The 27854-nt window shown below is 36.4% G+C and overlaps 1 protein-coding gene across 2 annotated transcripts in view; it reads left to right on the forward strand.

The window, feature by feature from the left end:
* LHFPL2 (LHFPL tetraspan subfamily member 2) overlaps positions 1–27854 on the forward strand; it is a 218154-nt gene that overhangs the window by 26934 nt on the left and 163366 nt on the right. For both annotated transcript variants that reach the window (XM_023495799.2, XM_023495800.2), the window contains exon 2: positions 795–876. The gene's annotated coding sequence lies outside the window, so the exon portion shown is untranslated. The remainder of the gene's footprint in view (positions 1–794; positions 877–27854) is intronic.

The following is a 27854-nucleotide window of genomic DNA, read 5'->3' on the forward strand; positions in this document are numbered from 1 at the left end:
TTAAAAAGGACATTCTTTGTCACACTTCTTTTTTATTTAACCTTAAACGCTGAATGGGTATTCCCTCAGTCTAACTGAAAACTGAAAGACCTTAGCTTAAAAAGGCCAAGGTCTCCCACTGGATCCAGGGCCATCTCCAATAGTATTGATCTATATCTGGACACTGGACCCAGATGGCTCTGGAGGGGAAAGTGAGGTAGGAGACCTTGCAGAGTCCTCCCTCAATAAATCCAATTCCCTTGCATGTCATGGCATCACATACTTGATGTCATGGTCCTCTTGGAGAATGAAGGAAAAACAACATTTATCTGATAGATGACAAGTAGATTAGGGGACTTGATAGAGCATAAAGGCCAGTATGGGACAGAGGAGCAAGGGAACCAGTTTAAATTTCCCAGGACAATGACTGGCTTAGCTAAAGTTTGACTTCTGTGTCTTTGTTCATGCTGACCCCATGGCTTGCATAAACTCTGTCCCAGTCATCTCCACCTATTGAAGTTTTTCCCTCTTTTATGACACACTTCATCCTTGAAACTTTCTCTGACCCTAGCTGAAAGTGAGCTCCCTATCCTCAGATTTCTCAAAGCTCTCCTTCTCTTCTTCTTTGCATGCCATCTCTTCATTCTTCCCCATGGACCCCCTACTATTAAATGGTAGGGTAATCTATTGCATCTGTCTCTGAAGGACCAGCACTTTACACTATGCCTTATACTTAATAAGGATGTATGCAGTGTAAGCTCAAACTTAGTTTGTTTTAAGTTTATAGAAATGACCATTTCCATTTGGTTTTACAGGTAACAGAGGAGATAGAGTCCTCAAGTAAAGTTGAATTCTGCAGTTTTAACTTCTTCAATTTGGAGATTTCTGTATATTCAGGTAAGAAATTTATCCCATATCTACTTCCCATTTACTGATTACATATTGGAATTCCTAGCTCTTGATCTATTTTTCCATGACATTGTAAAATAAAAGTATGTTATATTACCCCTAAGAAAAGCAAAAGAATCAACTATATTTTACGATTATATAGTAAAAAAATTCTTAATTCTGAGTTAGTAAGCAAAGCTGGGGGCTGCATGTGGCATGTGTTGAAGAAAAGAAAAATCATTTTAATATTAGCAGAAGACTATTTTAATTTATATATAATATATAATACATATTATTTATAATACTATAAATAGTATAAATATATTTATATAACAAATATATAAAAATAAATATAAATAATATAATATATAATATTATCATTATATTCATAATATATATAAATGTTAACATTTAAATATTGTAGTATATTCCAGAATTGTGATTCCAAATCCCTTATCTTCCTACCTGAAAGTAGTGTCTTCCTTATTATGATTTTTAAATATAATTTTTTTCTTTATCTGTCTTTATCCTTTTATATAGTCTACTATTTGTTATTCTTTTATGTGTATGTATATGTCTCATTTTCTTAATGGAATGTAAGCCCCTTGAGGTTAGGAGTTGTATCAGTGACTTTGTCTGATTCATAGTCCCTTATACAAAATAGCTGTTGGTTAATCAATTGTGTTTTGAATAGAAATACATGGTATCCCAACAGTTTCAGTACGATTCAAAGTCTTTAAAATTCAATAACATTTAAGCTTATATTTCATAGTTTAATATTTATATTTAAATAGTTTATAGTTTGGAAAAACTATAAAAGATTAAAACCATACTAAGACTTTTGAGGGAGAGTGAGGCAATGCAGTAGATAGAAGATCTAAGTTCAAATGTGGCTTCAAACTCTCACTAGCTGTGTCACCCTGAGCAACTTACTTTATCCTGTTTACATCAATTTTCCTCATTTGTAAAATGAGTTAGAGAAGAAAATGACAAATCACTCCAGGGTCTTTGTCAAGAAATCCCCAAGCGAGGTCATGTAGAGTTTTATATGATTAAACAACAATAAAAACAACAAAACTCTTGGGACACTTGTATAAGGAATTAAAAAAATACTTATATGATAATAATATTATATTATCATAATATTAATATATCATATTATAATAATTCTATAATAATAATAATAATCATTTAACAGTCATCTATTAAGCTTTGTGCCTACGCCTTGTGTTTGGGGGCAGAAATGAATCAAAACAGGCCTTGTCTTCAAGAAATCTCATTTTCTAGGATGATAATTGAGGTTTCACTCTATTGCCAATATACAGACAGGTTTTTGAATCCTACTACTCTCCTCACCTATTCAGACCCATCAAGGTTTCCTAGAAAGTGAGTGATAATTTCGAAGAGGCAGTGTGATGTAATGAAAACATAACTAAACCCAGAGTAGGGACTGCTGGGCTTAGTCCCCAGTTCAGATGCTTCTTGTGCGGTCAGAGTAAGCACTTAGCCCAGACAGATAGCATAATGTACTTCATAGAATACTGAGTCAGAAAGATGTAGGTTAACATGCTGCCTTTTGACATACTCCAGTTGGGTGAACTCTGGGCAAATCCCTTAATCTCTCTGAACCTCAGTGTCCTTGCTGGAGTCTGACTAAGATCCTTTCTAGGTCTAAATCCATGATATTATGAGCTTCCCAGAGCTTCAATTTTTTCACCTTTTAGAGCCATAGTATCTATTAGCTTTAGATATGGAAAGAGCTTTAGAGGGAATTGTATCCAACTTATTCTACAGATGAAAAAAGAAGTGGAAAACCATATACTTGTTTTATTCCATAATTAAAAATAAAATTTAATAATTAAAAAACCACAGGTACTACTCACCTCACAAGTTTGTAAGGAAAGCATTTGGCAGAGTTTTATATGTTCTATAAATGTGTAGTATTTGTTTTTTTTTTTTTTTTAATCCTAGTAGCTAAGTCTCTGTCTTTGGTAGTCAGTCAGTAATGTTTGCTAAAAGGCATTAACATTTTTAGGGCTCTGGTATACAAAGTCACTGAAGCCAGTAATGTACTAAATGGTAGCCTCGTGGCTAGAAATTATTAATTTGCCTCCATAGAAAGCTCTACTAATGACCCATAAAAGAAGTGCCATTAGGCAGTCCCAGAAACCCGGCCTCAGGTATTCCCAGGGAGGAATAGACCATGCCCCATTAGCTCAGTGGTTGGCAGACCTGAATGGCCCTGAGTTGGAGTCATAGAGGTCTTTAGAGAAAAGCAGTATCTTGGAAGCAACAAACCTTTCAAATTAATGGGCTGAATAAAAACCACAGACTCAGTTTTCCTCTGAGTCTAAAGGGCTGCCTGGTAGTGAGTGAAGAACATTGTGGGCCCTGAAGGGACTGTGAGGGCCACTGAGCATCGTGTGCTTTGACATTAAGAGGGGAGGAACTTTGGCTGGGGATAGCGGGGCAAAGCATGGTTTGTGTGAGGCTGGAAGTATTTATTAAGCCAACTTGCTGTGTGGTAGGGCAGTGGATAGAGAGCTGGACCCAGAGTTAGGAAAATTCAAATCCGGCCTCAGACACCTGTGAGCCATGTGAGCCCAAGCAAGTCTCTTCATCCTGTTTGCCTCAGTTTCCCCATCTGTAAAATGATCTGAGGAAGGAAAGGGCAAAACACTCCAGTATCTTTGCCAAGAAAACCCCCAAATGAAGTCATGAAGAGTCATCCAGATCTAATGCAAATGATTAAACAATAACAATTCTGGGTGATTTCTTAAAGTTTAAGGTGTTTTTTCTTAGTTTCTACTGTAGCACTCCAGGTCTCTGTGAATCTCTAATGATTATAATGACAAGTCACCACAAGGAGAGATGACTCGGTGACAGATGAGATTATTTCTATGTGTTGTTCCTACTCATGCAAGCAGCTGATTATCAGGAAGATGGGATAAAGAATCCTGTCTCTCCTCAAATTTTCTTCTAGAAAAGTTGTTTCTTCTTGGCCCTTCCTACAGTCTGGTCAAGTCTGAAAAAGAAACAAAACAGGAAAAATAAAACTAGCTTTAAAATGTGCTCAGTATTGATTTATATGGGCCTTGTGACTAGATATGTGAAATTTTTCATACAGCTCTACCATTATCCTCACGTTTCCTGAACTCTGCTGCTTGGCCCAGAATGTGAATGCTGATTTTCCATGGGAATAGTTGCAGTCCAGCCAACCTAATTTCCTTGTGACCAAGGATAGATATTGATGCTGACCTCCTAGCTTTGTGACTAGCAAGCAAGTCATGGGATTCAGGGCTGAAAAGAATCCTAAAAACAATCTGGTCTTTTCACCTTTCTGGGTTTCCTTTTTTCATCTTTAAATTATGGGGGTGGAACCAAATGGTCTCTTAGGCCTTGAATAGGACCTCTAGAATTTTGTGATTCTGTAAGCTTTTAGACCAAGTAGAAGGGTGGAATTTGGGAACAGACCAGAACAAAGTTTGCTGGTCCACTGGGGAATCAAATTCTTGACCTCATTAGCTCTGTGCTCTGAACAGCTATTGATGATTTACTTTATATCTCAAATATTTCCTACTTCTTTGTGTGGGTTGAACAACAGCTGGCTACAAAAAAAAAAATTAAAATAACCTTTACCCTCCTTTGATGTTGCTAAAGTGATTTTCTTATCATCAGCTCTTTGTTTCTGAAAGACAAGTCTTTCAAGCTTCATTTTAACCCTATTGGATTTAAAATCTACTCGTATTGTTTGTAGCTTGCTCTTTTACAATTCAGAAACTGAAATTGTGTGATGCAACAAATATATTCAACTTAATAAGGTCATTTTCTATGACATTTTATTGATTTTTAGTAGTATTTTTATCTTCCCAAATACATATAAAGATAATTTTCAACATTCATTTTTGTAAAATTTTGTGTTCCAAATTATCTCCCTTTCTCTCTCACTTGCTTGCATCTTCTCCCCAAGAGAGCAAGCAAGCTGATATAGATTAAGTATGTGCAGTTCTTTTAAACATGTTTACATATTTGTCATGTTGTGCAAGAAAAATCAAATCAAAAGGGAAAAAAATCATGAGAAAGGGAAAAAATCAAATAAACAAACAAAAAGGTGAAAATACTTTGATCCACATTTAGTCTCCATATGATGTGGATGGCATTTTCCCTCCCAAGTCTATTGGAAGTGTCACATTTTGTTTATTTATTTTCTTTGTTTTCATTGTTTTTTCTGGGTCTTTTTTTAAAATCTTAACTTTTTATCATCAAAAGGGAAAAAAATCACAAGAAGGGGAAAAAAACAAATAAACAAACAATAACAAAATGGTGAAAATACTATGCTTTGATCCACATTTACTCTCCATATGATGTAGATGGCATTTTCCATCCAAGTTTATTGGAATTGTCACATTTTATTTATTTATTTTCTCTATTTTCATTGGTTTTTCTGGGTCTTTTTTTTTAATCTTAACTTTTTATCATCCAAGGGCCTTATCCAGCAGGTGCTTCTTAGGTGGAAGAGTTAGTTGGTCCCAAATGGAATGCTCTAAGATTTTACTTTGCTATCACTGGGAGATAACCCCAAGGCTTGGCCTTTCCATTTTGTCAGGCATAAGATTTTTTATCTATTTTACTTTATCTTGCAGTTTATAAGGGCTGTGAGCCAGATCACAGCAGGCCTCTTAGGAAATGAAGTAGTTGAAGATTTTTTGAAGGAGGAGCTGATAAAACCATATTTTTCCAAGTTAACAAAGGTGGGTGGAGAATTGGAAATACTTTTTTCTTCAGTCCTTGAGTGATAATGTTAGCAATAATTAATACTGGACTTTTTAAAAAAGATTATTTTACTGTTATTATTTGTTTTGCCTAAGGCTCCCTCTGTACTCTTCCCCTTTCACTTCTCCTAGAAGGAATTCTGGACTTTAAAAAAAAAATGCAGCACTAATTTCCTCTAAAACAAGTTTTGATACCAGGCACTTTGAGGTGATTACTTAATTCTGGATTCCCAAACAAATTTTAAGATGCATCCCGAGGCTCTGTTTAAAGTTCCTATTAGACCATTTTCCCCCTTCCCTTTTCCATTGATCTGTATCTCTCTATTTTGTTTCCTGATTAGCAAAACAGCCTAGTGGATTCCCTGGCTTAAATTCTATCTGCCTGCCTGGGGTGACTGAAAGGTAGGACTATTTCCCTTTATGGCCACAATTGGAAAAAGAAAACAAACAAAAGGGGCTCCAGTTGCTGCCCAGCAGGCCAGGAAAATAGTTCTAATTCTCTTTATGCTTGGGTTCAAAGAACACTTAGCATTTTATGGGAGTGACCAGCCTCCCTAGGTACTCCTGGTTTGTGTGAGTCTGTGTTTTAGCCCAGTGGACAATTAACTATGTTGATCCCTGCCCCGCCTCCCTTCTCTCTATCTCTGTCTCTCTGTCTTTGTCTCTGTCTCTGGCCCTTTGTGGACTGGAAAGAAGAGAATTGATGCTCTTGCTTTGAAGATTTAAAAGAAGGGACTAGTGCCCCTTTTGAGCAGAGCATCAGGCAAGGGTGGGGAAGCATTTGATCTGGTTCAAAGGAGATGTTCCTGAAGCATGAAGATTGAACTGATTGTGAACTCACTCCATGGAAAGAAACTCAGTCTGGAAAACAAGTCATCAAGGAAGAATCCTTCCGTTATGAAGTCCATTGGCATATAGATCTTTATTCTCATATCAGTATAAAATAGAGAGGAGGTGAAAGTGAAATAAGAAACCATTCCCTAAAGTAGAGAAAATTGAACAACTTAATGGTCATTTCTAAAGAATAAAATGCAAAGAGAATAATTTTGTTTAATTCATTAAGCTCCATCCAAAATGAACTAGCATTTTTGGGGCACAAGACTACCTGAAAGCTGGAACCATTTCTTCATATTTAAGTATAAGGCAAAGTTTTTTCTCTTACCAAGTCCCATGCTCCTCTTCCCCTAATTTGAACCTCACAACCACCCTGAGAAATAAGAATATTTTATAGATAAGAAAACTGAGGATGAGATTAAAGTGATTTACCAACTAGAAAAATGTCAAAGGCAACATTTAAATTTAGGGAGAAACAGGAACATATCTAGAAATTATTTTACCTTATTAAAATCTCTATAAATAAGCCTACTTGGAGGCCACATTAACTTTTTTTTTTTTTTTTTTTTTTTTTGCTGAGGCAGTGGAGTTAATTGACTTGCTCAGGGTCACACGGCTAGGAAATGTTAAGTGTCTGAGAACATAATTGAACTCAGATCCTTCTGACTTCAGGGCTGGTGCTCTAACCACTGCACCACCTAGTTGTCCCCCACATTAACTTTTCAAAAAATTGATATATTTTTATTGATATCTTTTGTTTTGACATCATCTAACTTTTCCAATGTAAAGATCCCTCTCCTCCTCCCAAAGAGCAATCCTTTAGAAACAGTGAATATAAAAGAAAAAAATTAAGTTCAATAATATTAGCCAGCATATGGAAAAAGCCTCACATAGGTAGTATTCCATCCCTGTGGCCCCTCCTCTCTGCAAAGAAGCAAGGGAGGGATATATTCATTATTACCTAAGAATTGCATTTTTGAAGTTGTCAGTTTTCCACTGACTCTTCTTACATTTCAGGATGCTAGTGTGACGATAACTAGAGGTTGGAAGACTAAGAAGAGATATAGTTACCTTAGTTACTGAGCTATGTCTCCCTTTCTCCAACATACACTTTGATTGTTAAGTATGTAATGAAACTGTTTAATGTCCATTAGTTGGAAGAACAAATATCAGATCTCTAATTGGGAGATGAGGTTTTGGCTCAGCTATTGCTTAGCTTCACGACCTTAGGCAAATCTCTGAGCCTTGGAGTTTTTTGTTTGTTTGTTTGGTTGGTTTGGGGACTTTTTAAAAATCTGGAAATGTGGAGACTATATTGCAAGATCTGTAAGGTCCCTTAAAATTCTAAAGTTTTAAGATTTCCCTGAGGGACAATGTGGCATAATGAATAGAGGGCCAGCTTTTTTGGTAGCAAGTAGACTTGGGGTAGTTCAAATTCTGGCTCTAATGGGATCCCTGCTATATGACCTTGGACAGCTAATATCCGCTCTCTGCTATAGGCAAGTCTTTAGGATTAGATGTTACACACAAGGAGCCAATCTGCATCAACAGTTCAGCTTTTTAGAAAAAAATTCTTTAATGATCTGTGAGTCCTAATACTAGGAACTATTAAAATAATATTTCAGCCTCTAATCACAAGAACTCAAAATAAGAGAAAAGAGTCCAAGTCTTTATAGAAGATTTGTCAGTTTTGTATTTAACTTAAGGATAAGTATTCCAAATTGTTATTTTTGATGTTGTTTGTCCCTGGTTCTAAAAGAGAACCATGACATTATGGAGGTCATGCTGTGACATGCAAGTGAATTGGATTTAAGTGAGGGAGGGCTGTGCAAGGTCATCTGCTTCACTTTCCCCTCCAGAACCATCTGGGTCCAGTGGCCAAATATAGATCAGGAGGACTGGAGATGGCCTTGGATGCAGTGGGTCTTTTAAATGGGTCTCAATTTAGGTAAACTTTCATTAGATGTTGTCTGTATGCAAAGCTCAGTATTGTGTATGAAGAAGAATTACAAGAGATTTTCACTTTGAGATCTGGGCTTTTGAGAGAGAATCTGGTCAAGGGAATCTGGTTGGAAGAGAGAGATAGTAAATAATGGCTCTAAGTAAGAAAAAATGAGTGTATGGGGGACAGACTGGAACCTTGCATAGACCATGAAGTTTCAACCCCCACCCAACATAGCTTGGCAATTGTTCATAAGGGATGGAGAGTAGGATCATGGCTGTAGAGACTGAAGGAACTTATAAAGACCATTGGATCCAACTCCTCCTTCTCACAGATGAGAACACAGGAGCTGTAAGTTGCCCAGGGACAATCACCTAAGGGTCTGCAGCACAATTTGACCTTGAGATCTTCCTGAACCCAGGCCCAGCCAGCCCTCCATATGTTGTGCACCTAGCTGCCTTAACACACTGATTTCTGGATTATTTAAGAGAGAAGGATGTAGTAAATGATTTTATACTTTGGACTTTCACAAGCTGGGTGTTCATTAGTCTGAGAAGTGCCTGTACGTTCATCAGAAAGTGCGGAAATCCAAACACATATATAACTCCAAAGCTTGTTAACAGGCTGATTTCTGAATTCCCCTTCCTGTGCCCCTTTCCCAGAGGCATAACAGCCCTGGTTCAGGCCCTAATAATCTCATGCCCCACAAATGGCCTCATTTCTCCAGTTTCATTCTCTCTGATCTCCAACACATTCTTGCTAACTATTTTAGGGTCAGGTAAGGCTTCATTTAAATTTAATCAGCATTTATTAAGTGCCCATCATGTCCTAGACAGTTCTAGGTGCTTGGGATACAGAGATAAAACCAAATTGTTTCTCAAGAAGCTAATGTTCTAATGAACGGGTACATAAAGAACAACAAATACATAGATAAGTAAATATGAAAGACACACCAAATACAGTGATTTCCTCAATAAGACTTTTGAAACTTGCTAATACACTATTAAGTCAATGTTCATTTAACATTTACATTTATATTATGTTATAGTTTAGGTGGCTATGGGCTTGAAATCAGAAAGATCCAAGTACAGTGATGGTCTCAGATAGCTATTGGATCATGTGGCCTTAAACATGTGAATTCACATTGTCAACCTCAGTTTCCATATCTGTAAAATCTGTAAAAATCTAGGGCTTACCGCCTAGCATTGATGTAAAGATAAAATGTGTTAATATTTACAAAATAGCTTATAAACTTAAGGTGCTATAATGTTGTTGTATCCAACTCTCTATGATCCCATTTGGGGATCCTTGGCAAAGATACTAGAGTGGTTTACCATTTGCTTCTTCAGCTCATTTCACAGATGTGGAAACTGAGGCAGATAGGGTTAAGTGATTTGCCCAGGCTAGTAAGTGCCTGGGGCTGGATTTGAATTCAGGTCTTTATGTTTCTATCTGCTGTGCCATCTGGCATATGTATGTAAATTTTAATTATCATTATTTTTTTTTAAGATTGTAAGAGAACTTTCACATCTCTTATCTCTTTTTCCAGAAGAATGTTGTTGTTTTTTAACTTTATAACTATATAACTTTATAAGTTTACAACTTTTATAATTTTATAACTATATGTTTTATAACTGCTGTTGTAGAAGTGAGCATAGCTTGCTTATAGCTTATAATTACATAGATTTATATACTCATTCAATCCTCATTACAACCCTGGGATCCAAGTGGTTGAAGTTCCATCACACCCATTTTACAAATAAGAAAGTTGAAACTTAAGATGTAAATTGCCCGAATAATAAGTTGAACTCACATCTTCTGACTCTGTGGCCACTGTCTCTAGGACTTCTAAGTCTATAAAATCCTAATCCCCTTCAGCATTTTGCTCCATTGAAATGCTATTTCTGCCAAGTTCACAAAGAGATATAGCTGAATGTGCTCAATCAGTGCCTTCCTTCCCATCTCATAACCATAGTAGTAGCACCTAAGTGGTATAATGGATAGAATATCAGCCCTGGAATTAGAAAGAACTGAGTTCTTTCTAGCTGTATGACTCTGAGCCAGTCATTCCAACTCTGGGGCAGAAAAATTCCATTTTCTCATCTGTGAAATAAAGTAGAGAAGGAAATGCAAGTCCCTCCAGATTCTTTGTTGGGAAAACTCCAAATGGGGTCATGAAGAGTTGGACACAACTGACAAATGACTGAGCATTAAAAAGCCATAGTTACAAGAATTGTCTTGTTTGGGTCACTTGTTGTGAGTTGGCTGGATGACATTTCCTCCTATAAGCTTTTCCATAGAGTCATGTCTAGTAAGTTGAAGCAGAGAATCAAAAAGGAGATGACTGGATAAAGAAGAAATAAATAGACATGGGATGCATGCGGGAAGTCTCCATGTCCCAACCTTGTGCCCTCTCAAGTTCATTCTTCAACAAGCTGCCAATGTCATTTTCTAGGCCAGACATCTGCTCAAGGGTCATCTTCCACAGAGGCTTTCCTGATTTTTCAGCTACTGGTGATCCCTTTCCTTCTTTCAGTAACCTTTTTTATTTTGTATATGCTTATATGGATATATTTTGTCTCTCTTGATAGAATGTAAGCTCCTTAAAGACAGGGAATATTTCATTTTTGTCTTTGTTTTCACAGTTTTAATATAGTATGTATGTACATAGGAGGCTTTTAAGGAGCTAAATGTAGTTTAGGTAGCAAGGTGTCACAGAGGAGAGTGTATTGGATCTGGGGTCATCAGGAATTAAATTCAAATCCAGCCTTTGATACTTACTAGCTGTGTGATCCTAGGTAAGTGACCAACCTTTGCTTGTTTGTAAAATGGGAATAATAATAGCACTTTTTTACCCCTGGGGCAATTGGGGTTAAATGACTTGCCCAGAGTCACATAGCTGGGAAGGGTTAAGTGTCTGAGACCAGATTTGAACTCAGGTCCTCCTGAGCTTTATCCTGAGCTTTATCCTGAGCTTTATCCATTGTACCACCTAGCTGCTCCAAAAATAGCACTTTTATAGCGTTTTTGTTGTAATAATCAAATGAGATATTTGTAAAGCAATTAGCATAGTGCCTGGAACATAGGCACTTAATAAATGCTTTTCTTTCTTTCCTTTCTCTTTCCTTTCTTCCCTCTCTTTTCCTTTCTTCTTCCCCTCTTCTTTTCTTTCTTCCTCCTTTCCTCCTTTCACTCCTTCCTCCATTTTTCCTTTACCTTTCTCTCCTTCCTTCCTTCCTTCTTTCTTATGTTTTTAAAACCATAGTACTAAGACACCCTGTTTCTCTAAATCTCACATTGTTCTGTAGAATTAAAAAAATTGCAGTTATTTTAAGTTGGTATTTCAGTGCATGTTCAGATTTATCTTTTTGGCTTATCTTACACATGATACAAAATAATCATACAGGAGAATACTTTTCAGATATGGTAATATGACTGCAGGAAGATTAACTCTGATAATACAGACAATTGGAGACTGAAGGAACTTGGGAGGCAACAATCTTTGTGTCAGTCTCCAAGAGGTGACATGCTGAGACTTCATTGTCTGTTGCTATGTAACTTTCTTTTTAGCTCTTGACTGATCATCCTAACCATCCTAGGAAGGAGGGTGGAACTCTGTGTATGTGTCTGTGTGTTTTAAATTGACCCTTTGGAGACGCCACATGTGGCCTTTGTGTCTGGGAGAGTATGTGGGAATTCTTGTTAGTGCTTTCTGGAGCCTGTTTCATCTCAGCACTGCTGCCATAGTCGCTGATTCCTCTGATGCTTTCCTTTTAGTTTGAGCTTCACTTGTCACTAACTTGTTTGACTTCTGCTGATTCTGTTTATTAGAAAAGCAATCAAAACTTTGAGGCCTCTTTGTATTTCTCCAGCCTCATTCTCTCTCCCCCACCTCTAAAGCCTTCACACCCCTCCACCTCTGCTTCACCCACCCATCAGGAAGCATGTAGCCAATTTTAAATCTCCTACTGGATCATAAGATAGCCTCAAGCCTTGCCCTGATTTATTACTACAGAAGGAGAAAGCTGTGCATCCTGAGTTATTGACTTGTGTTGTGCATTAAAGATCATATAGCTTATTGATCTAAATTTGGCAGACTTACAAATGCCTGGGAGTGGGCTCAATCCAGATCTATACTGATAAAATAAAGAATCATAACCATTTTTCAAAACTCCAAGCTAACCCTAGTAGTGATTTCAAAACAAAACAGAACAGACAAAAAAATTGATCTGGACACAAAAATCAGTTCTCTACTTTCATTTTCTGGTTATTTTAGAATTCAATATATTCTTTGTATAAAAATCATGAAAATCAGCAACAGAATATTCAATATTGTATTCAAATACATTTATTAAAATATCTTATTTGGAAAAGTTCGTTATCTAAATTGTCAAGTTAGCCAAGACTTCTTTTTGGAAAAAAAGCTTAATCATTCTTTCAGTATTCATTAAATCACACATTAGTTTGACAGGGGAGAGTTATATTATTTAATTATGGACTGACACTTTAAAAAAGGCTTATTGATGCCTTTTGCTTTTGTATTATATTGATTTCTGAACCTTATTCTATCCCCTACCTAGCAAATCTTCACTTATAATGAAGATAAAACGAAAAAAACATTTCACTAGAACCAATCAACATATTTATCAAGTTTGACAGCACACACAACATTCTACATTCATGGACCCCTATCTCTTTCATGAGGGGAATGTGTGCATTTTTTTATCTCTTCTCTGGATCTAAGCTTGTTCATCATTCTTGCCCCATGTTCAATTTCATTTTATTGTTCTCTCTGTTTACATTATTATAGCCATAGTTTATGTTTTCCTGTACTGACTTACTTTATGCTGTATCAATTCATATAAATCTGTCTATGTTATTTTCTGAATGTCCATATCTTTGTCATTTCTTGATGGGACAACATTATTTTATTATATTCAGATAGTTGTTGTCCTTCATTCTTGAAGAGGACCAAAATGACATTACTCTGTAGGGTATACCCTCATGTCCCATTGTGACTAATCAGACCAACATGAGCTCTGAAGTTTCTACCACAAGTCAGGCACAAATAATCCATATAAACATTTGGAGTGGAGATGTTTCTGAATTTGCACATCTCATATTTCTTTTGAGCTATTGCAATTCTGCTTTGTTTATAGAGCATATCTTTTTCAATGCAGCCATATCACATTGTGAACCTATATCAATTATCTTCCATGTCTTACAATTGATTACAAAGTTATTTAAAGAGATCTTGAGAGTGACCTTGTATCACTTCTGATCTCCTCTTGAGCATTTGCCTTATGTGAGTTCTCCAAAAAAAAGTAGTCTTTCAGGCAAGCTTACATTTGGCCTTCAAACAACTTGGCCAGCCTATCAGAATGCTTTGCAATTCACCTTGCGAAAGAACTTCAGTGTCTGATACCTTATCTTGCCAGGTGATCTTCACAATCTTCCTGAGACATTTCAAATGGAAGTGATTCTATTTCCTAGCATGGTACAGGTATACTGTCCGGGTATCACAAGCATACAATAATAAGATCAGCACAATGGCTCTGTAGTCCTTCAGTTTAGTAATCAATTTAATACCTTTTCCCTCCTGTTATTTTCTTCAGAGCCTCCCAAACATGTTTACAGAAATACATCAGCTGTAGGAAAGATACATCTTCTTGGTTGAGTTCTTTTGTTACAAATGAAGAATTTCTAACCCAATAGCTACCTTTCATTCTCTTTTTCCTTTGGAGGCTGAGATGAGAGGAGAATCTATAGCTTCAGTGGTGGTGTCAAGAAAGCTAATAGATTTCAAAAGAATTTTCTTTTGAAAAAAATTGAACTTGAAAATATTGAAATGTGAAGCTATCCTGTCTCCATGGACTTGGAGTCATTTATTTATCATTCTAAAGCCATTGTTAAACTTCAACAAAATCTGTCAATTCTACCTTCCCATTATATCACTAACTCACTACTTCTGATTATTATTGTCATCCCTGCTCACTGCCCACACCCAAAGTCCCCAGCAATTGTCCTCAATTACCTGCCTGAAAGACCATTAGGTCTTCCTGAATTTATAGTTTTCTCCATCCATCTATCTTTTACATTGCTGCCAAGATAATTTATCTTACACACAGAACTGTCCATTTCACCCCTCTCTACAAGAGCCTTTGCCAGATCCCTAAAGCCTATTCAATAACATCCTAATTCCTTAACTTGGTTTTTGAAGTCCTTTGTAATCTGATCACTTTACCTTTCCAGTCAACAATGTGCCAACCAAACGAAATGGCTTAACATCCCTTTTATGTAGCGTGGTACTCTCCTGCTTTGTCCTTACATATATGATTCCTTTGATTTTGACTTCCCCTTAAATCTTTCGATATTCCTATCTGTTGAAAGTTTACCCATTTTCAAGATCCAGTAGAGAATGCCTTCTCCTTTCTCTTGGACCTCCTCAATCAGGAATGATTGTTTCCTCTTGAGACCTTGATTAAACATTTGTTTGTATCTCTTCTGGATACTTTACAGATTTTTATTTTGTGAAATGGATTATATATGTATATGCCTTATTTCTTAATTTAATTCAATTTAATTTAATTCAGCATACTTTTATTACTAGATTGTAAGTTCTGTGAGGGTAGATACCATGTGTTGTATTTTGTACCTTGTGCCTAGCCCTAGTCATAGAGCTCTTTATTGAGTAGAGAATTGATAAATGGTAGTTGAAGTGAATCTGTTGAGATTGAAGGAGGCTGGTTTGCACCAATGATTTCTTTATTCTGAAAAGATTATTCCAAAGATAAATCACTTTCATCAACAATATTAAGGTGACTCTGTGTAAGAATCATAAAAAATAAATAAATGGAAGAAGGGCATTTCTCTCTCATGCACAAGGCATTCAAAGTAATCTTTCACTAGACTATCTCCAAATTCTTATATATTTATTTTTTTCTTTCTATTTTCCTGTTCTATGACCAAAAGCTTTGGCCATCTCAATGCTTCTGCTTATTTAACAAGTATTTTCAGTACCTAGACCAAAGGTTCTTAACCTAAGGATCACAAATTTGCATTTTTTAAAAATTAACTTGACAAATGTATCTCAACATAATTTATTTCCTTTGTAATCTTTTGTATTTATTTATACACTTAAAAACATTGTTCTGAGAAGTCTTATAGACTCTATCAGATTAGCAAAGGGGCCCATGACCCAAAAAAGGTAGGAAGCCACTGGCCTTAGATGTAAATTCTTTTTGATTCTATCAAAGGCCAGTTATCTCCTTCCTGGTTCATACCAACTGCTACTACATGACCCCATTTATATGCCAGTCCCTAAGTACCACCATCCATTACTCTGTAAACTTTTCATTGGCAAGATTCTACCTCAGACTGGTCTAATCATAAACAGCACTAGCTAGTTATGAATTTAAGACATTTGTTGTTTTTTGTTGCCTGCAAATGTTAATGATTAAACAAAAGCAATGAATACTATCCAATGGTTCTGCAGTCTGTTTAAATATTTCACTAATTAAGAAGCAATGGAGAGACATTTATTGGCTATTTTGAGAGAATTATTAGGTAACTATCATTTCTGGGTTTATTTTTTTTCCTGTTAGGAACTATAAGCTACTGACAGGAATTTTTAGGGTTTTCCCAAAGGACCTTCACTAAAATGCAGATTGTCTAGTGGGATCTCATCATTTCCCAATATGGCTGAGTTTCTTGAGTTTTATCTCCAGAGGAGCAGAAAAGTGTATACAGTCCGATTTAACATTTTCAAACCCATGGTATCATCCCCTAAGAGGAGTCTTAAGCACCCTGAGACACCACTATGAGTTGATTCAAAACTTTTTAATGACTGAATTTCCTGTTACTCTTGTGTCCAATGCTTATTCTTTTCTCTTCATCACATGCTGATTCCATAAACTGGCATTTCCATGAGATTTCCTTCACTTTCAGGATCAAAGGCGTTCCAGAGCTTGTATTTTGACATGATTTAAAATTGATAGGCACTTAAAAATTAAATTTAACCCTGTCGTGCAACTTATTAGAAAACACTTATTTTACTAGAGGAAACTCCACCCAAATAGGGAAGATATTCTTTGTGTTAAAAGTGCCTTCTTGGAAGGTCAGGAGCTAAAATGCCCTTCCAGGGCATAACCTGCTCAGTAAAGAAGGAGCAAAATCAAAAAATTTATATTTTAAAATGATTTCTGTGTATCTCTGGAAATAAATTGCAAAAAATATGATCCAAAATAAGAGTCTTAAAAGTCAAGAGAGATTTTTAAAAGTCTAATTAAAGTTCCAAATGGAAACAATCATTTTTGATTTGGGGGATCAAAGAGAGAGAAGGAAATAATTCAATTTTAAAAATTACATTCCTTAGCTAATATATCCAACAAGTTGAACAATTCTGTACTAATATTTTCATCAACCTAGAAATGTAAATTTTTGCCTTTCATTGGTACCCTTGAAACCTCAGTTTTAAAAGGATTTAAAGCTTGAGGAGAGCTTAAAGGCCATCTCATCTAGCTCCTTCCTTTAATTAATAGGTTAAATGAATTACCAGGGCCACACAAATCATTTGCTTTAGAGGTAGAATTTGAACCCAGAATGTCTGACTGACTTTCTATGAATTTCTAAGATTAATGCTCTTTCTGTGGTGTTATGCTGCTTCCTCAGAATAATAGCTGCCAGTGATGTAAAGCTCTAAAGCGGTGGTTCTCAAACTTTTGTTTTCAGTATCTTTATCCTATTAAAAATTTTTGAGGATATCTCCAAAGCATTTTTGTTTATCTGGGTTATATTTATAGACATTTACCATATTGGAAATAAAAATGATTTTTGAATTTGTAGACCCCTCTAAAAGGGTTTCAGAGATCCCCAGGATTCTCTAGACCATACTTTGAGAACCACTGCTCTAAAGTTTACAGAACCACTTGGCTCACAATGGCTTGCTAAGGTCTGGAGTGCTACTATTATCCTCATTTTTCATATAAAGATCCTGGGGTACCCAGAAAGGTTAAAGAAAAGAGCGAGACATTGTCCTCAGATCTTCCCAATCCAAATCGTGCCTCTTGCCACTAATACTCTGAAGAGGAAAGCAGAATTACAAATAGTGGTTGAAGAGATTTTTTAAAATGGACTCTTCAAGAGATCCCCAGAAATGAAGGTAGTAGCTTGCAGATATGGTTGTTTGACCATTGACTCCCGTTCAGTGTAAAACTATGTCTTGGGATATTCACTTGCTGCAAAATTCTGATCTTTTCTGACTTCTACACCTGCTTTTGTTTTTAAGGACTCATTATAAGAGCAAGTAATTACTGCACCAAGTAGATAAGGGAAAATTGCTGCAAAGTGGAAAGTGATTCCATTGTGAAATACAAACATCTGTGTTGTCTTAGTAGCAGCTGGCAGTAGACGGCAGTAACCCGGCTATATTGGGGTTGTGTCTGTGTCATTGCTGCTATTGTTCTCCTGCTGTGCAATGACAGATGGACTGGGCCATTCTGAAAAAGCAGGGGTTAATTTGCAACTCTTAGTCTGCTTGCACACTCATGCATAAAGATGCTTTGATTCACTCTTAAAGAAATAAAAGGTCAGGTTGAATGGGAGCAGCTGAAGACTAGATCCTGTCTCCTTTTTGAAGGAAACTTCAGTATATAGCTGCTCAAGCTAAACTTAATATGACTCCCTAAAATGGTAGTTGAGTGAGAATAGATAGGAGTTAATCATTCCAATGATACCTTCGGTTTTAAAGCTTTGTAATTCACTCTTTCTTCCCTTAAAAACACTCTTGTTAATTAAAAAAAAAAGGCACAGATTAGGAATGACTTACATGGTAATTAGCAGTAGTTTGTAAGTTAGCTTATACATTGAGTGGGAAGAAAAATAAAAAATGTAGGTTTTTTAAAGTATATGTTTGAATACACGTGTACCCTTATTTTCATTGCTCTTTACAGGCAGAACTATGTGTTTATAGGCTGATCAGCCCTATTAGTCAATTTGGCCAAATTGGCTATTTCAAAGCTGTGTCATTGGAGTAATCACAGAACTGCATGAGAAACTGAAATTGTTGGTATTCTAGTAAGGAGAAGAAATAGAAAAATGAAACCCATGAAAAGATGCTTGTGAGATACTGAGCCTTTGTTTCTGAGGTAGAAGTCAGCAGAAGTGGAAATCGTTTTGCCAGGTAGCATCCTCTAGATCATAGCGGAGCCAGGTGATGCAGTGGGTAGAGTACCAGGTTTAGATTCAAGAAGACTCACTTTGACTTCAAGTCTCAGACAATTCCCAGTTATGTGATCCTGGGTCAGTCACTTAATCTTGTCTGCTTCAGTTTCTCATCTATAAAATGAGATGGAGAAGGAAATGACAAACTATTCCAGTATCTCTGCAAAAAAACGCTAAATGGGGTTTTGTAGAGTTGGACCTGACTGAAACAACTGAATAACAACTAAAAAATTCATAGCTAGACACTATAGGATCACAGATCTGAAACTGAAGAAAGGCTGTCCAGTCCAGTTTCTTCATTTTTTAAGTAAGGAAATTGAGACCCTTTGACTTTGCTCAATCAAGAGTGTCCGAAGCAGGATATGGACCAGGTCCTGCTATGTTACTCTGTCCCCAGATGACCTTAGACCATTTTCAGAATAGGAGCCCATGAAATGTATATTCAATATATGTACAGAGAGGTGAGCAAAGAATTCCTAAATATAATAGCAGATTACTTTCCAGTTTAAATATTTTACTGAAACACAGGACATTTTTAAAAGTTTTTAATAGCATTTTATTTTTCCAAATACATTCAAAGATAGTTTTCAACATTCATTTTTGTAAAAACTTGTGTTCCAAATTTTTCTCCCTTTCAGAGGAAAGGCCCCTTCTCCCTCCCCAAGACAGCAAGAAATCTGATGTAGATTAAACATGTGCAATCCTTCTAAATATATTTCTATATTCATCATGCTGTGCAAGAAAAATCAGATCAAAAGGGAAAAAACACAAGAAAGGAAAAAAAATAAGCAAGCAAACAAGAATAACAAGGATGAAAATACTATGCTTTGATAAATATTCAGTCTCCATAGTTCTCTTTCTGGATGCAGATGGCACTTTCCATCATAATTCTACTGAAATTGTCTTGAATCAACTCAATGCTGATGAAAAGAGCCAAGTCCATCACAGTTGATCATTATTACATAATCTAGTTGTTTTTGTACAATGTTCTCTTTGTCACTTAGAATCAGTTCATGAAGTCTTTCCAGGCTTTCCTGAAATCAGTCAGGACATATTTTTTATAACACTGTGATATGAAATAGCTAGGCTCCTAAGCCAGTCCCCAAAAGCCTTTTGAACTAGTATTGTTTTTTTTTATAATAGTTTTTATTTTCAAAATATATGCAGATAGTTTTCAACATCCACCCTTGCAAAACCTTGTGTTTCAAATTTTTCTCCCTCCCTTTCCCCACACCTTCCCCTAGATAGCAAGTAATCCCATATATGTTAAACACATGCAGTTCTTCTATACTTATTTCCACATTTATGATACTGTGCAAGAAAAATCAGATCAAAAAATGAGAAAGAAAACAAAAACAAGCAAACAACAACAAATATAATGCTGGAGAAACTAAGGCAAGATAGAGAATAGAATATTTAATATTTTATTTGAAAGGGAGAGATTTACTAGGACCAAATGGACTCTTGGTTTGGTCCCAGGGCTGAATGAGACTTTCCTCTCCAAAAATCCAGCAAACAATGTAAGTTCTCAATGACATATATACACGTGGCTCAGACTCAGGGGATAGACTGAGGCAGGGGCTAAGTCAAGGTGCTAAGAGTGGGAACTGGACTCTTACAGGGTGGGGAGAGGCACTGGAGATGGGGATGACATAATGGGGGGAGGAATCCCAGAGATTGGGAGAGGCATCTGATAAAACAGTATCTGATATTCTGATAGCTTGGGATGGGGAGAGGCATTCTGATATTCTAAAACATAAGATCTTTTATCCTTATCAAATATTCTGATCATTAAGAAGCAGGGGTGGTTTTGTAAGATTGAGCAGAACAATTAGAAACTGAGGCAGAACAATTCAGGGAAACTGAATCAGGACAATTAGGGAAACCAAGTCAGGACAATAAAAGAGAACTGAGGCACAACACAAAGAGTGAAAATGTTATGTTGTGACCACATTCAGTGCTCATAGTCCTATCTCTGGATGCAGATGGTTCTCTCTTTTACAAGTCTATTAGAACAGGGAAGGTGTTAAAAAGAGCAAAGTCAGTCAGAGTTGATCATCATGTAATCTTGCTGCTGTGTGCAATATTTTGTTGGTTGAATTAGTGTTGTACTGTTTATAGTCCTATTGAAGCTGATATCAGTGTTTTTATTTAAAAATACATTCAGAATCTCAACTTGAAATCCGTGGTCAGTCCTAAGTATTGTTAACCTCCCCCCCCCACACACACACACATATATTAACAAGAAGGGATATATAATAGCATTATAGATTTAGAATGAATAGGATCTAAGAGGTCGCTACCCTTTATCTGAGAGATGGGGAAACTGATACAGAGAGCCCAAGTGATTTGCCCAGTGTCCCATGTCTAGCTACTGAGTTTGAACCATGGTCCTCTGATCCCCCCAAAGCTTCCTCTCTTTCTGCTTGACTATACTACACCCTGAACAAAGTGAACATTAGCATCCTTCCTATCTACCTTTGTTGGTGTCCCTTAACGTAGAGAGTCCTAGGCTGCCACCCAATTTACCAGGACCTTGGAATTCCTGGTGCACAATTCTCTCTGTTCCTCCTTTTCCCTTTCCTGGCTCAGTGGTGGGATTGGAGTTGGCAACCCATTCCCTCCTCAGTCTCATATCTGCCAGACAATGGAAAAGGAGGAAGGAAGGAAATGAGCACTTATTAAGTTCCTATTGTGTGCCAAGTACTGTGCTAGTACTTTACAATTATTATCTTTTCTCATCTTCTCTGGGAGGTGGGTGCTGTTGTGATCACCATTTACAGTTGAGGAAATTGAGACAAATAGATATTAAATATCATGCCTAGGATGATACTGCTAGTAACTGAGGCTGGATTTGAGCTCGGGTCTTCACTGCACCAGATCCAGTACAGAGCTAACTGTAGAAGAGTCTTCTTTTGCCTTTTCTGAAATCTGAGAGACACCATTATAGTCTCTGTATGCTTTTGACTTTGCCTACTGTTTGTCCTTCATTTTCCAAGATGACCATGATATCAGGGAGGCGATGATATGACTTGCTAAGTACCTTGGATTTGAGGGAGGGAGGGAGGGCTGTGCAAGATCACCTACCTCACTTTTTTTCCCCTAAGGCAATTGGGGTTAAGTGACTTGTCCAGGGTCACACAGCTAGGAAGTATTAAGTGTCTAAGGCCAAATTTGAACTCAAGTCCTCCAGACTTCAGGGCTAGTGCTCTATCTACTGCACCATCTAACTGCCCAACCTGCGTCATTTTTAAAGGAACAGCCATATAATTCATATGAAGAGATAGTCTTTCTTCCTCTCCCCAAAATGAATCACAGAAAAAGGAAGGGGGAACAGCAGAGACTGAGAACTAACGGAGGAAAATTAGGGATGTTGCCTGCTAAGTCTAAACTAATGTCAGTTTTCTCCTTATTGCCTATTAAGTCAAGTTAAATCTTCTTAGCCCATTATTCAGGGTTATAGCTTAGCTATGTCTTAGGTGGTAAGCTTTCTCAGAAGCAGGGCCTGAGTCTTGCCTGAACTCTGGTTTGTCCTTAGACTATTGCAGTGATCTATCCACACTAGTAGGCACTTAGTAATTCTTTATTGAGTTAATTGAATAGAATTCTAGAGGTGTTTCTCTTAACCTTACCTCTGAAAGTTTATTTTTTATCATTGTGTCACAGACTTATCCTCTCCATTTCAGCCAGACTGGCTTACTAGCTATTTCCCCATTGCATCTCCTGCTTCCATACCTCTGTATTTGTGATCCTCCATCTCCAAAATGTACTCCTTCCTCTTCCCCTTGGAGAATCATTAGCTTCCTTCACAGTCCTCCTTAGTTGCCACTGACTTGAGACCTTTCTTGATCTCCCAATTAAATTAATCCTTTCTTGAAACAACTTTGAATGTACATTGTATTTGTATATCTTTGTACATATTATATCTCCTTGCCCTCCCTTGTGTAATATGAGCTCTTTGAAAAGTAGAAGCGGTTTCTTGTGTGTTTCTGTAAGTGCCTAGCATAGTGCCTTGCACGTAGTAGGTACTTAGTAAATGTTTGTTATAATTTTGTAGGGAGAGTTCAATATTTGTTGCATTGAATTGAAGGCCAAAGCAGAAGTATACTGCTAGATAAGGAAGGATCTCCAAACAGGCAGATGAGTTAAAATCCAACCTTAGGCACTTATAGTTATGTGATTCTAGGCATGTCACTTAACCTTCTCTCTGCCTCAGTTCTTTCAACTGTAACCTAAAGTTTTTTCACCAGTTCCAAAATAGAGATAATAATTGCACTTGCCTCCCAGGGTTGTTGTGAGGATGAAATTTGATAATATTTGTAAAGCACTTAAACACAGTGCCTGGCAGAGAGTAGGTGCTTAATAATACTTATATTCTTCCTTTCTAATAGTTCTTGTGATAAACTGTATGTGCAGACCATTCTTAGGTAGCAATTCATATATATATATATGGAATATGTGGACATAAGTCAAGGACTCACTTTTATATTTATAGGTACTGTCATTATTAGCTAACATTTCTATCATTTTTATGTATGAAAAGCACTTTAAATGTCGTTGTATCCTTGGATTCTTACATGCAGATGTTAGTCTTTGAGAAGGGTTAGCTTCAGAGTGGTAAGAATCATTTCAAGAAGAGACTACAAAATCTTAACTGAGAGACAGAAAGAGACCAAGAATAAAAAATTGGATTTATTCAGGTGGACTATAAAGATCTCTCTTAGCCTTTGTCCTTTTTAATCACCTCCAACATGGGATAATTTCTCTTCTGTTTTCTCTCTCTCTCTCTCTCTCTCTCTCTCTCTCTCTCTCTCTCTCTCTCTCTCTCTTTCTCTCTCTCTTTCTTTCTTTCTCTGTGTGTGCCTGATATCTCTATTTTAATATAATTTTCTAATGTATCACTTCAATTTTCTAATGTAGAAAAGTGAAATTTGGGCTTCCAGATCCCCAAAATACAGAGGGCTGCCAGAACTAGATTAAAACATGGTTGGAAAATATTCAACAAAATAAATAAAAATATAATACAATTTAGATAATGTTAATTTGTGGTTTTCTAAATGAATATGGATCTCTTCCTATTTAAATTTTATGCCACTGCTTTAACGTGGTCAATAACATGTGTTTGCCTCAGTGTTTATATCTTCCTTCCGCCTTTAGAGAATAAATTATCATATATTTCACCCCCAGGATAGCTCTTTATGTCCATTTATAAATGTTTGTTTAACAAATGAGAGGGTAAAGAAAGGAACTAGGAGAAAACATGTGTTGAAACAGAGAAATGAGAGTGAGGAACAAAGGAAAGAAATAGAAGGGAATGAATGTGAGGAAGGCAGTGGGTAGAAGAAGGTCAAAGGGATACAGTAATGACAGGTCTGTTTGGCAAGTCAGTGCAATAGATCAACTGTGCCAGCCCCTCCACCACGGTTCACAAGACTGTTCACTGAAGATAAACACAATAAATACACAAATTAACCACAAAGGACCTATAAAGAAAGATACTATCTGTATCCAGAGAAAGAATTGATAAATGGAAGTGTTTACAGAATGATTTTACATACACACACACACACACACACACACACACACACACACATCATCTCTAGGACCTGGAGGGAGTGATGGAGAAGAAGGGATTGGGGGAGGGAAGGGAGGGAAGAAAATTAAAAAGAAATTTACACAATAATGTTATATATATTAAAGAAATAGCAAGTTGTATGTAGTAGATGCATAGTTTTATGGGCAATCATTTTCTTTTTTATACTGTGTTATGGAAATGTTTGTTTTATTCCATAAATTATTTTTTTTTAATAAAATTAAAAAAAAAACACTGCATATGAAGATATGTTCTGGTGTTACTCTGAGAATTTCTTTTCTTATGTAGTTGGATACCAGGTATATAGGAAGAGAGGACAGATAGTCAAATGTAGTCTTTAGCTTTTTCTTGTATACAACCTTTACCTAGTCCTTTTGAAGGTTATCAGTGCTTCTACTGCCAAGCATTGGTAATTCTGGTAGGTCAGAATGTAGATTCCTCCCTCCCCTCCACCAAACACTTGGCCCCCAACTCATATTCCTATGTTTTAAAAGCTAGACTTTCTAGATGAGGCAGTACAAGAGGTAATGTGTCCTTATTATGCCCTCATAGGAAGGAAAATGCCTCTTGCTTTATCTTGCAGGCCACAAGTTGCTTTGGAGTCTTATGCTTGATGTTTTCATAATAACAAATGAAAAATGTCTACCATATATGGTTTTGTTTTCAGAAAATAGTTCTCCATTAGCAACTGAGCCTTACATTGTTTTTAAAATCGAGTTTGTTTTTGGTTTAATTATCAGTTTAACAATGCAGTGTTTGATTGCAGGAAATGGGATGAAATCAAGCATGCCTTCTTCCTATGATATTATTCTCTCGTCTCCCTCCCCCACCTCCTTCTTCCCTGGCAGGCCTTATTGATTCAGATCTCCATGAAGACTGGAAGAGTACAGCTCTGCCCATTTTATATAGATGGCAAATGTACCAAGTAAAACCCTATAAACGAGAAGAGTGATAATATTAAGAACTGATTATTGTTAGCTAGTAGAATCTGTGTTTACATCTTGAGAGGACAATAAAAGAAGGCTAAGGGGAGTAGTAATTCAAGTATATATGTCTCATAAGTATAGAGATGAAAAGGACCTTAGAGACAGGGCCTGAAATCAGGAAGGCTCATCCTCTTAGTTCAAATCTGGCTTTAGTACTTATTAGCTGTGTAATTCTGTGTAAGTCACTTGACTCTGTTTGCCTCAGTTTCCTTATCTGTAAAATATGCTAGAAAAGGAAATGACAAACTTATCTAGTTAGATATGACTGAACAACAAAAAAAAGACTTTATAAGTATGTCATTTAGCTCCTTTCATTTTACAGATAAGGAAACTGATACTCAGAAAAGTGAAATATCTTGTCATAAGTCATACAAATCATCCAACAAACATTTATTAAGCATTTTCCATGTGCCAAGTGCTGTGCTGAACTATGTGAATACAAAGAAAGGCAAAAACAATCCTTATCCTTAAGGAGCTCACATTTGAATGAAGGAGAAAATATGTAGATACTGTGTATAAACAAGATAGATATAGAATATTTGGAAATAATTTCAGAAGGTAAAGCACCAACATTTGAGGAGATTGACAATGGTCTCTTTTACAAAATAGAATTTGGGCTAGGATGTCAGGGAGACTAAAAGGCAAGAGATGAGAAGGGAGAGTTCCAGGAGTAGAGAACAATCTAAAGGCAGAATCAGGAGTCAGAGTGTTCTATGCTAGGAACAGCAAGGAAGCCAATATAACTAGATCATAGAATGTATAGGATTAAAATGTTACAAGATTAGAGAAGTAGGAAGAGCTAGGAATTTATATTTGATCCTAGAAGTAATGTGGAGTTGTTGGCATTTATTGAGTTGGAGGTGGAAGGTCCCTTTTATGTCTCAGTTTTTCCACATCCCCTCCAACATTCCACATTATCTTTCCCTGTCATTCTAGCCAATCTGACAGGTGTGTAGTGGTATCTCAGAGTCGTCTTAATTTGCATTTCTCTGATTAATAATGACTTGGAGCATCTTTTCATATGGCTAGAAATAGTTTTCATTTCTTCATCTGAGAATTGTCTGTTCATATCCTTTGACCATTTATCAAAGAATGGCTTGATTTCTTATAAATTAGGGTCAATTCTCTATATATTTTGGAAATTAGGCCTTTATCAGAACTTTTGACTGTAAAAATGTTTTCCCAGTTTATTGCTTCCCTTCTACTCTTGTCTGCATTACTTTTGTTTGTACAAAAACTTTTCAATTTGATATAATCAAAATTTTCTATTTTGTGATCAATAATGATCTCTAGTTTATCTTTGGTCATACATTCCTTCGTCTTCCACAGGTCTGAGAGGTAAACTATCCTATGTTTTTTAATTTATTTATATTCTTATTCTTTATGCCTAGGTCATGAACCCATTTTGACCTTATCTTGGTATACAGTGTTAAGTGTGGGTCAATGCCTAGTTTCTGCCATACTAATTTCCAATTTTCCCAACAATTTTTGTCAAACAGTGAGTTCTTATCCCAAAAGTTGGGGTCTTTGGCTTTGTCAAACATTAGATTATTAAATTTATTGACTGTTTTGTCCTTTGAACCTAACCTATTCCACTGATCAATTAGTCTGTTTCTTAGCCAATACCAAATGGTTTTGGTACCGCTGCTTTATAATATAATTTTAGATCTGGTACAGCTAGGCCACCTTCATTTGATTTTTTTTTCATTAATTCCCTTGAAATTCTTGACCTTTTGTTTTTCCATATGAACTTTGTTGTTATTTTTTCTAGGTCATTAAAATAGTTTTTGGGAGTCTGGTATAGTGCTAAGTAAATAGATTAGTTTAGGTAGTATTTTCATCTTTATTATATTTGCTCACCCTATCCAAGAACATTTCATATTTTTCCAATTGGTTAGATCTGACTTTATTTGTGTAGAAAGTTGGAAGGTCCCTTTTAGGGAGATTGCTTTGACAGCTGGGTAGAAGATGGATTGTGGTGGGGGAGAATCTTGGGGCAAGGAGAACAGTTAAAAGACTCTTGTCTTACTTCAGTTGATGATGATCTGAAATAGAGAGTTTGTTGTAGGAATGCAGAAAAGGAGACTTATGTTAGAGATGTTTTGGGGTAAAATGACAAGATTTGGCAACAGATTGGACATGTAAAATGGAGAGCAAGGAATCAAAAATAACCCTAATGTAGTGAGCCTTTGTGACTGGGAGAATGATAGGATCTTTGATAATGATGAGGAAGTTGAGTATGAGAAGAGAATTTAGAAGGAAAGGTAATAAGTTCAGTTTTAAACATTTTAAGCATAAGATGCCTTAGGACTATTCAGTTCCAAATGTCCAAAAGACATTTAATGATGTGGAACTCTGGAAAGAGGTTAGAGAGATACAGTATTTAGATCTGGGAATCATTTGCACTGAAAGGCTCATTGGATTTTTAGGATTTGATGAGATCATATAATAGTGAGACAAGATGACAGTAGTGAGACAAAAAGATTCTCAGGATTGGACTTCCATGATTCATAAATATTCCATGGATGAAGATCTAGCAAAGGTGATTAAAAGGTGGTAAGATAAATAGAAGAGTGGTTGATGGAAGCCTAAAATATCTTGGAGGAAAACAGGGACTTTGTCAGATATCGTAGAGAGAT

Source organism: Sarcophilus harrisii, chromosome 1, assembly GCF_902635505.1.
Source record: "Sarcophilus harrisii chromosome 1, mSarHar1.11, whole genome shotgun sequence".
Taxonomy (NCBI): Eukaryota; Metazoa; Chordata; class Mammalia; order Dasyuromorphia; family Dasyuridae; genus Sarcophilus; species Sarcophilus harrisii.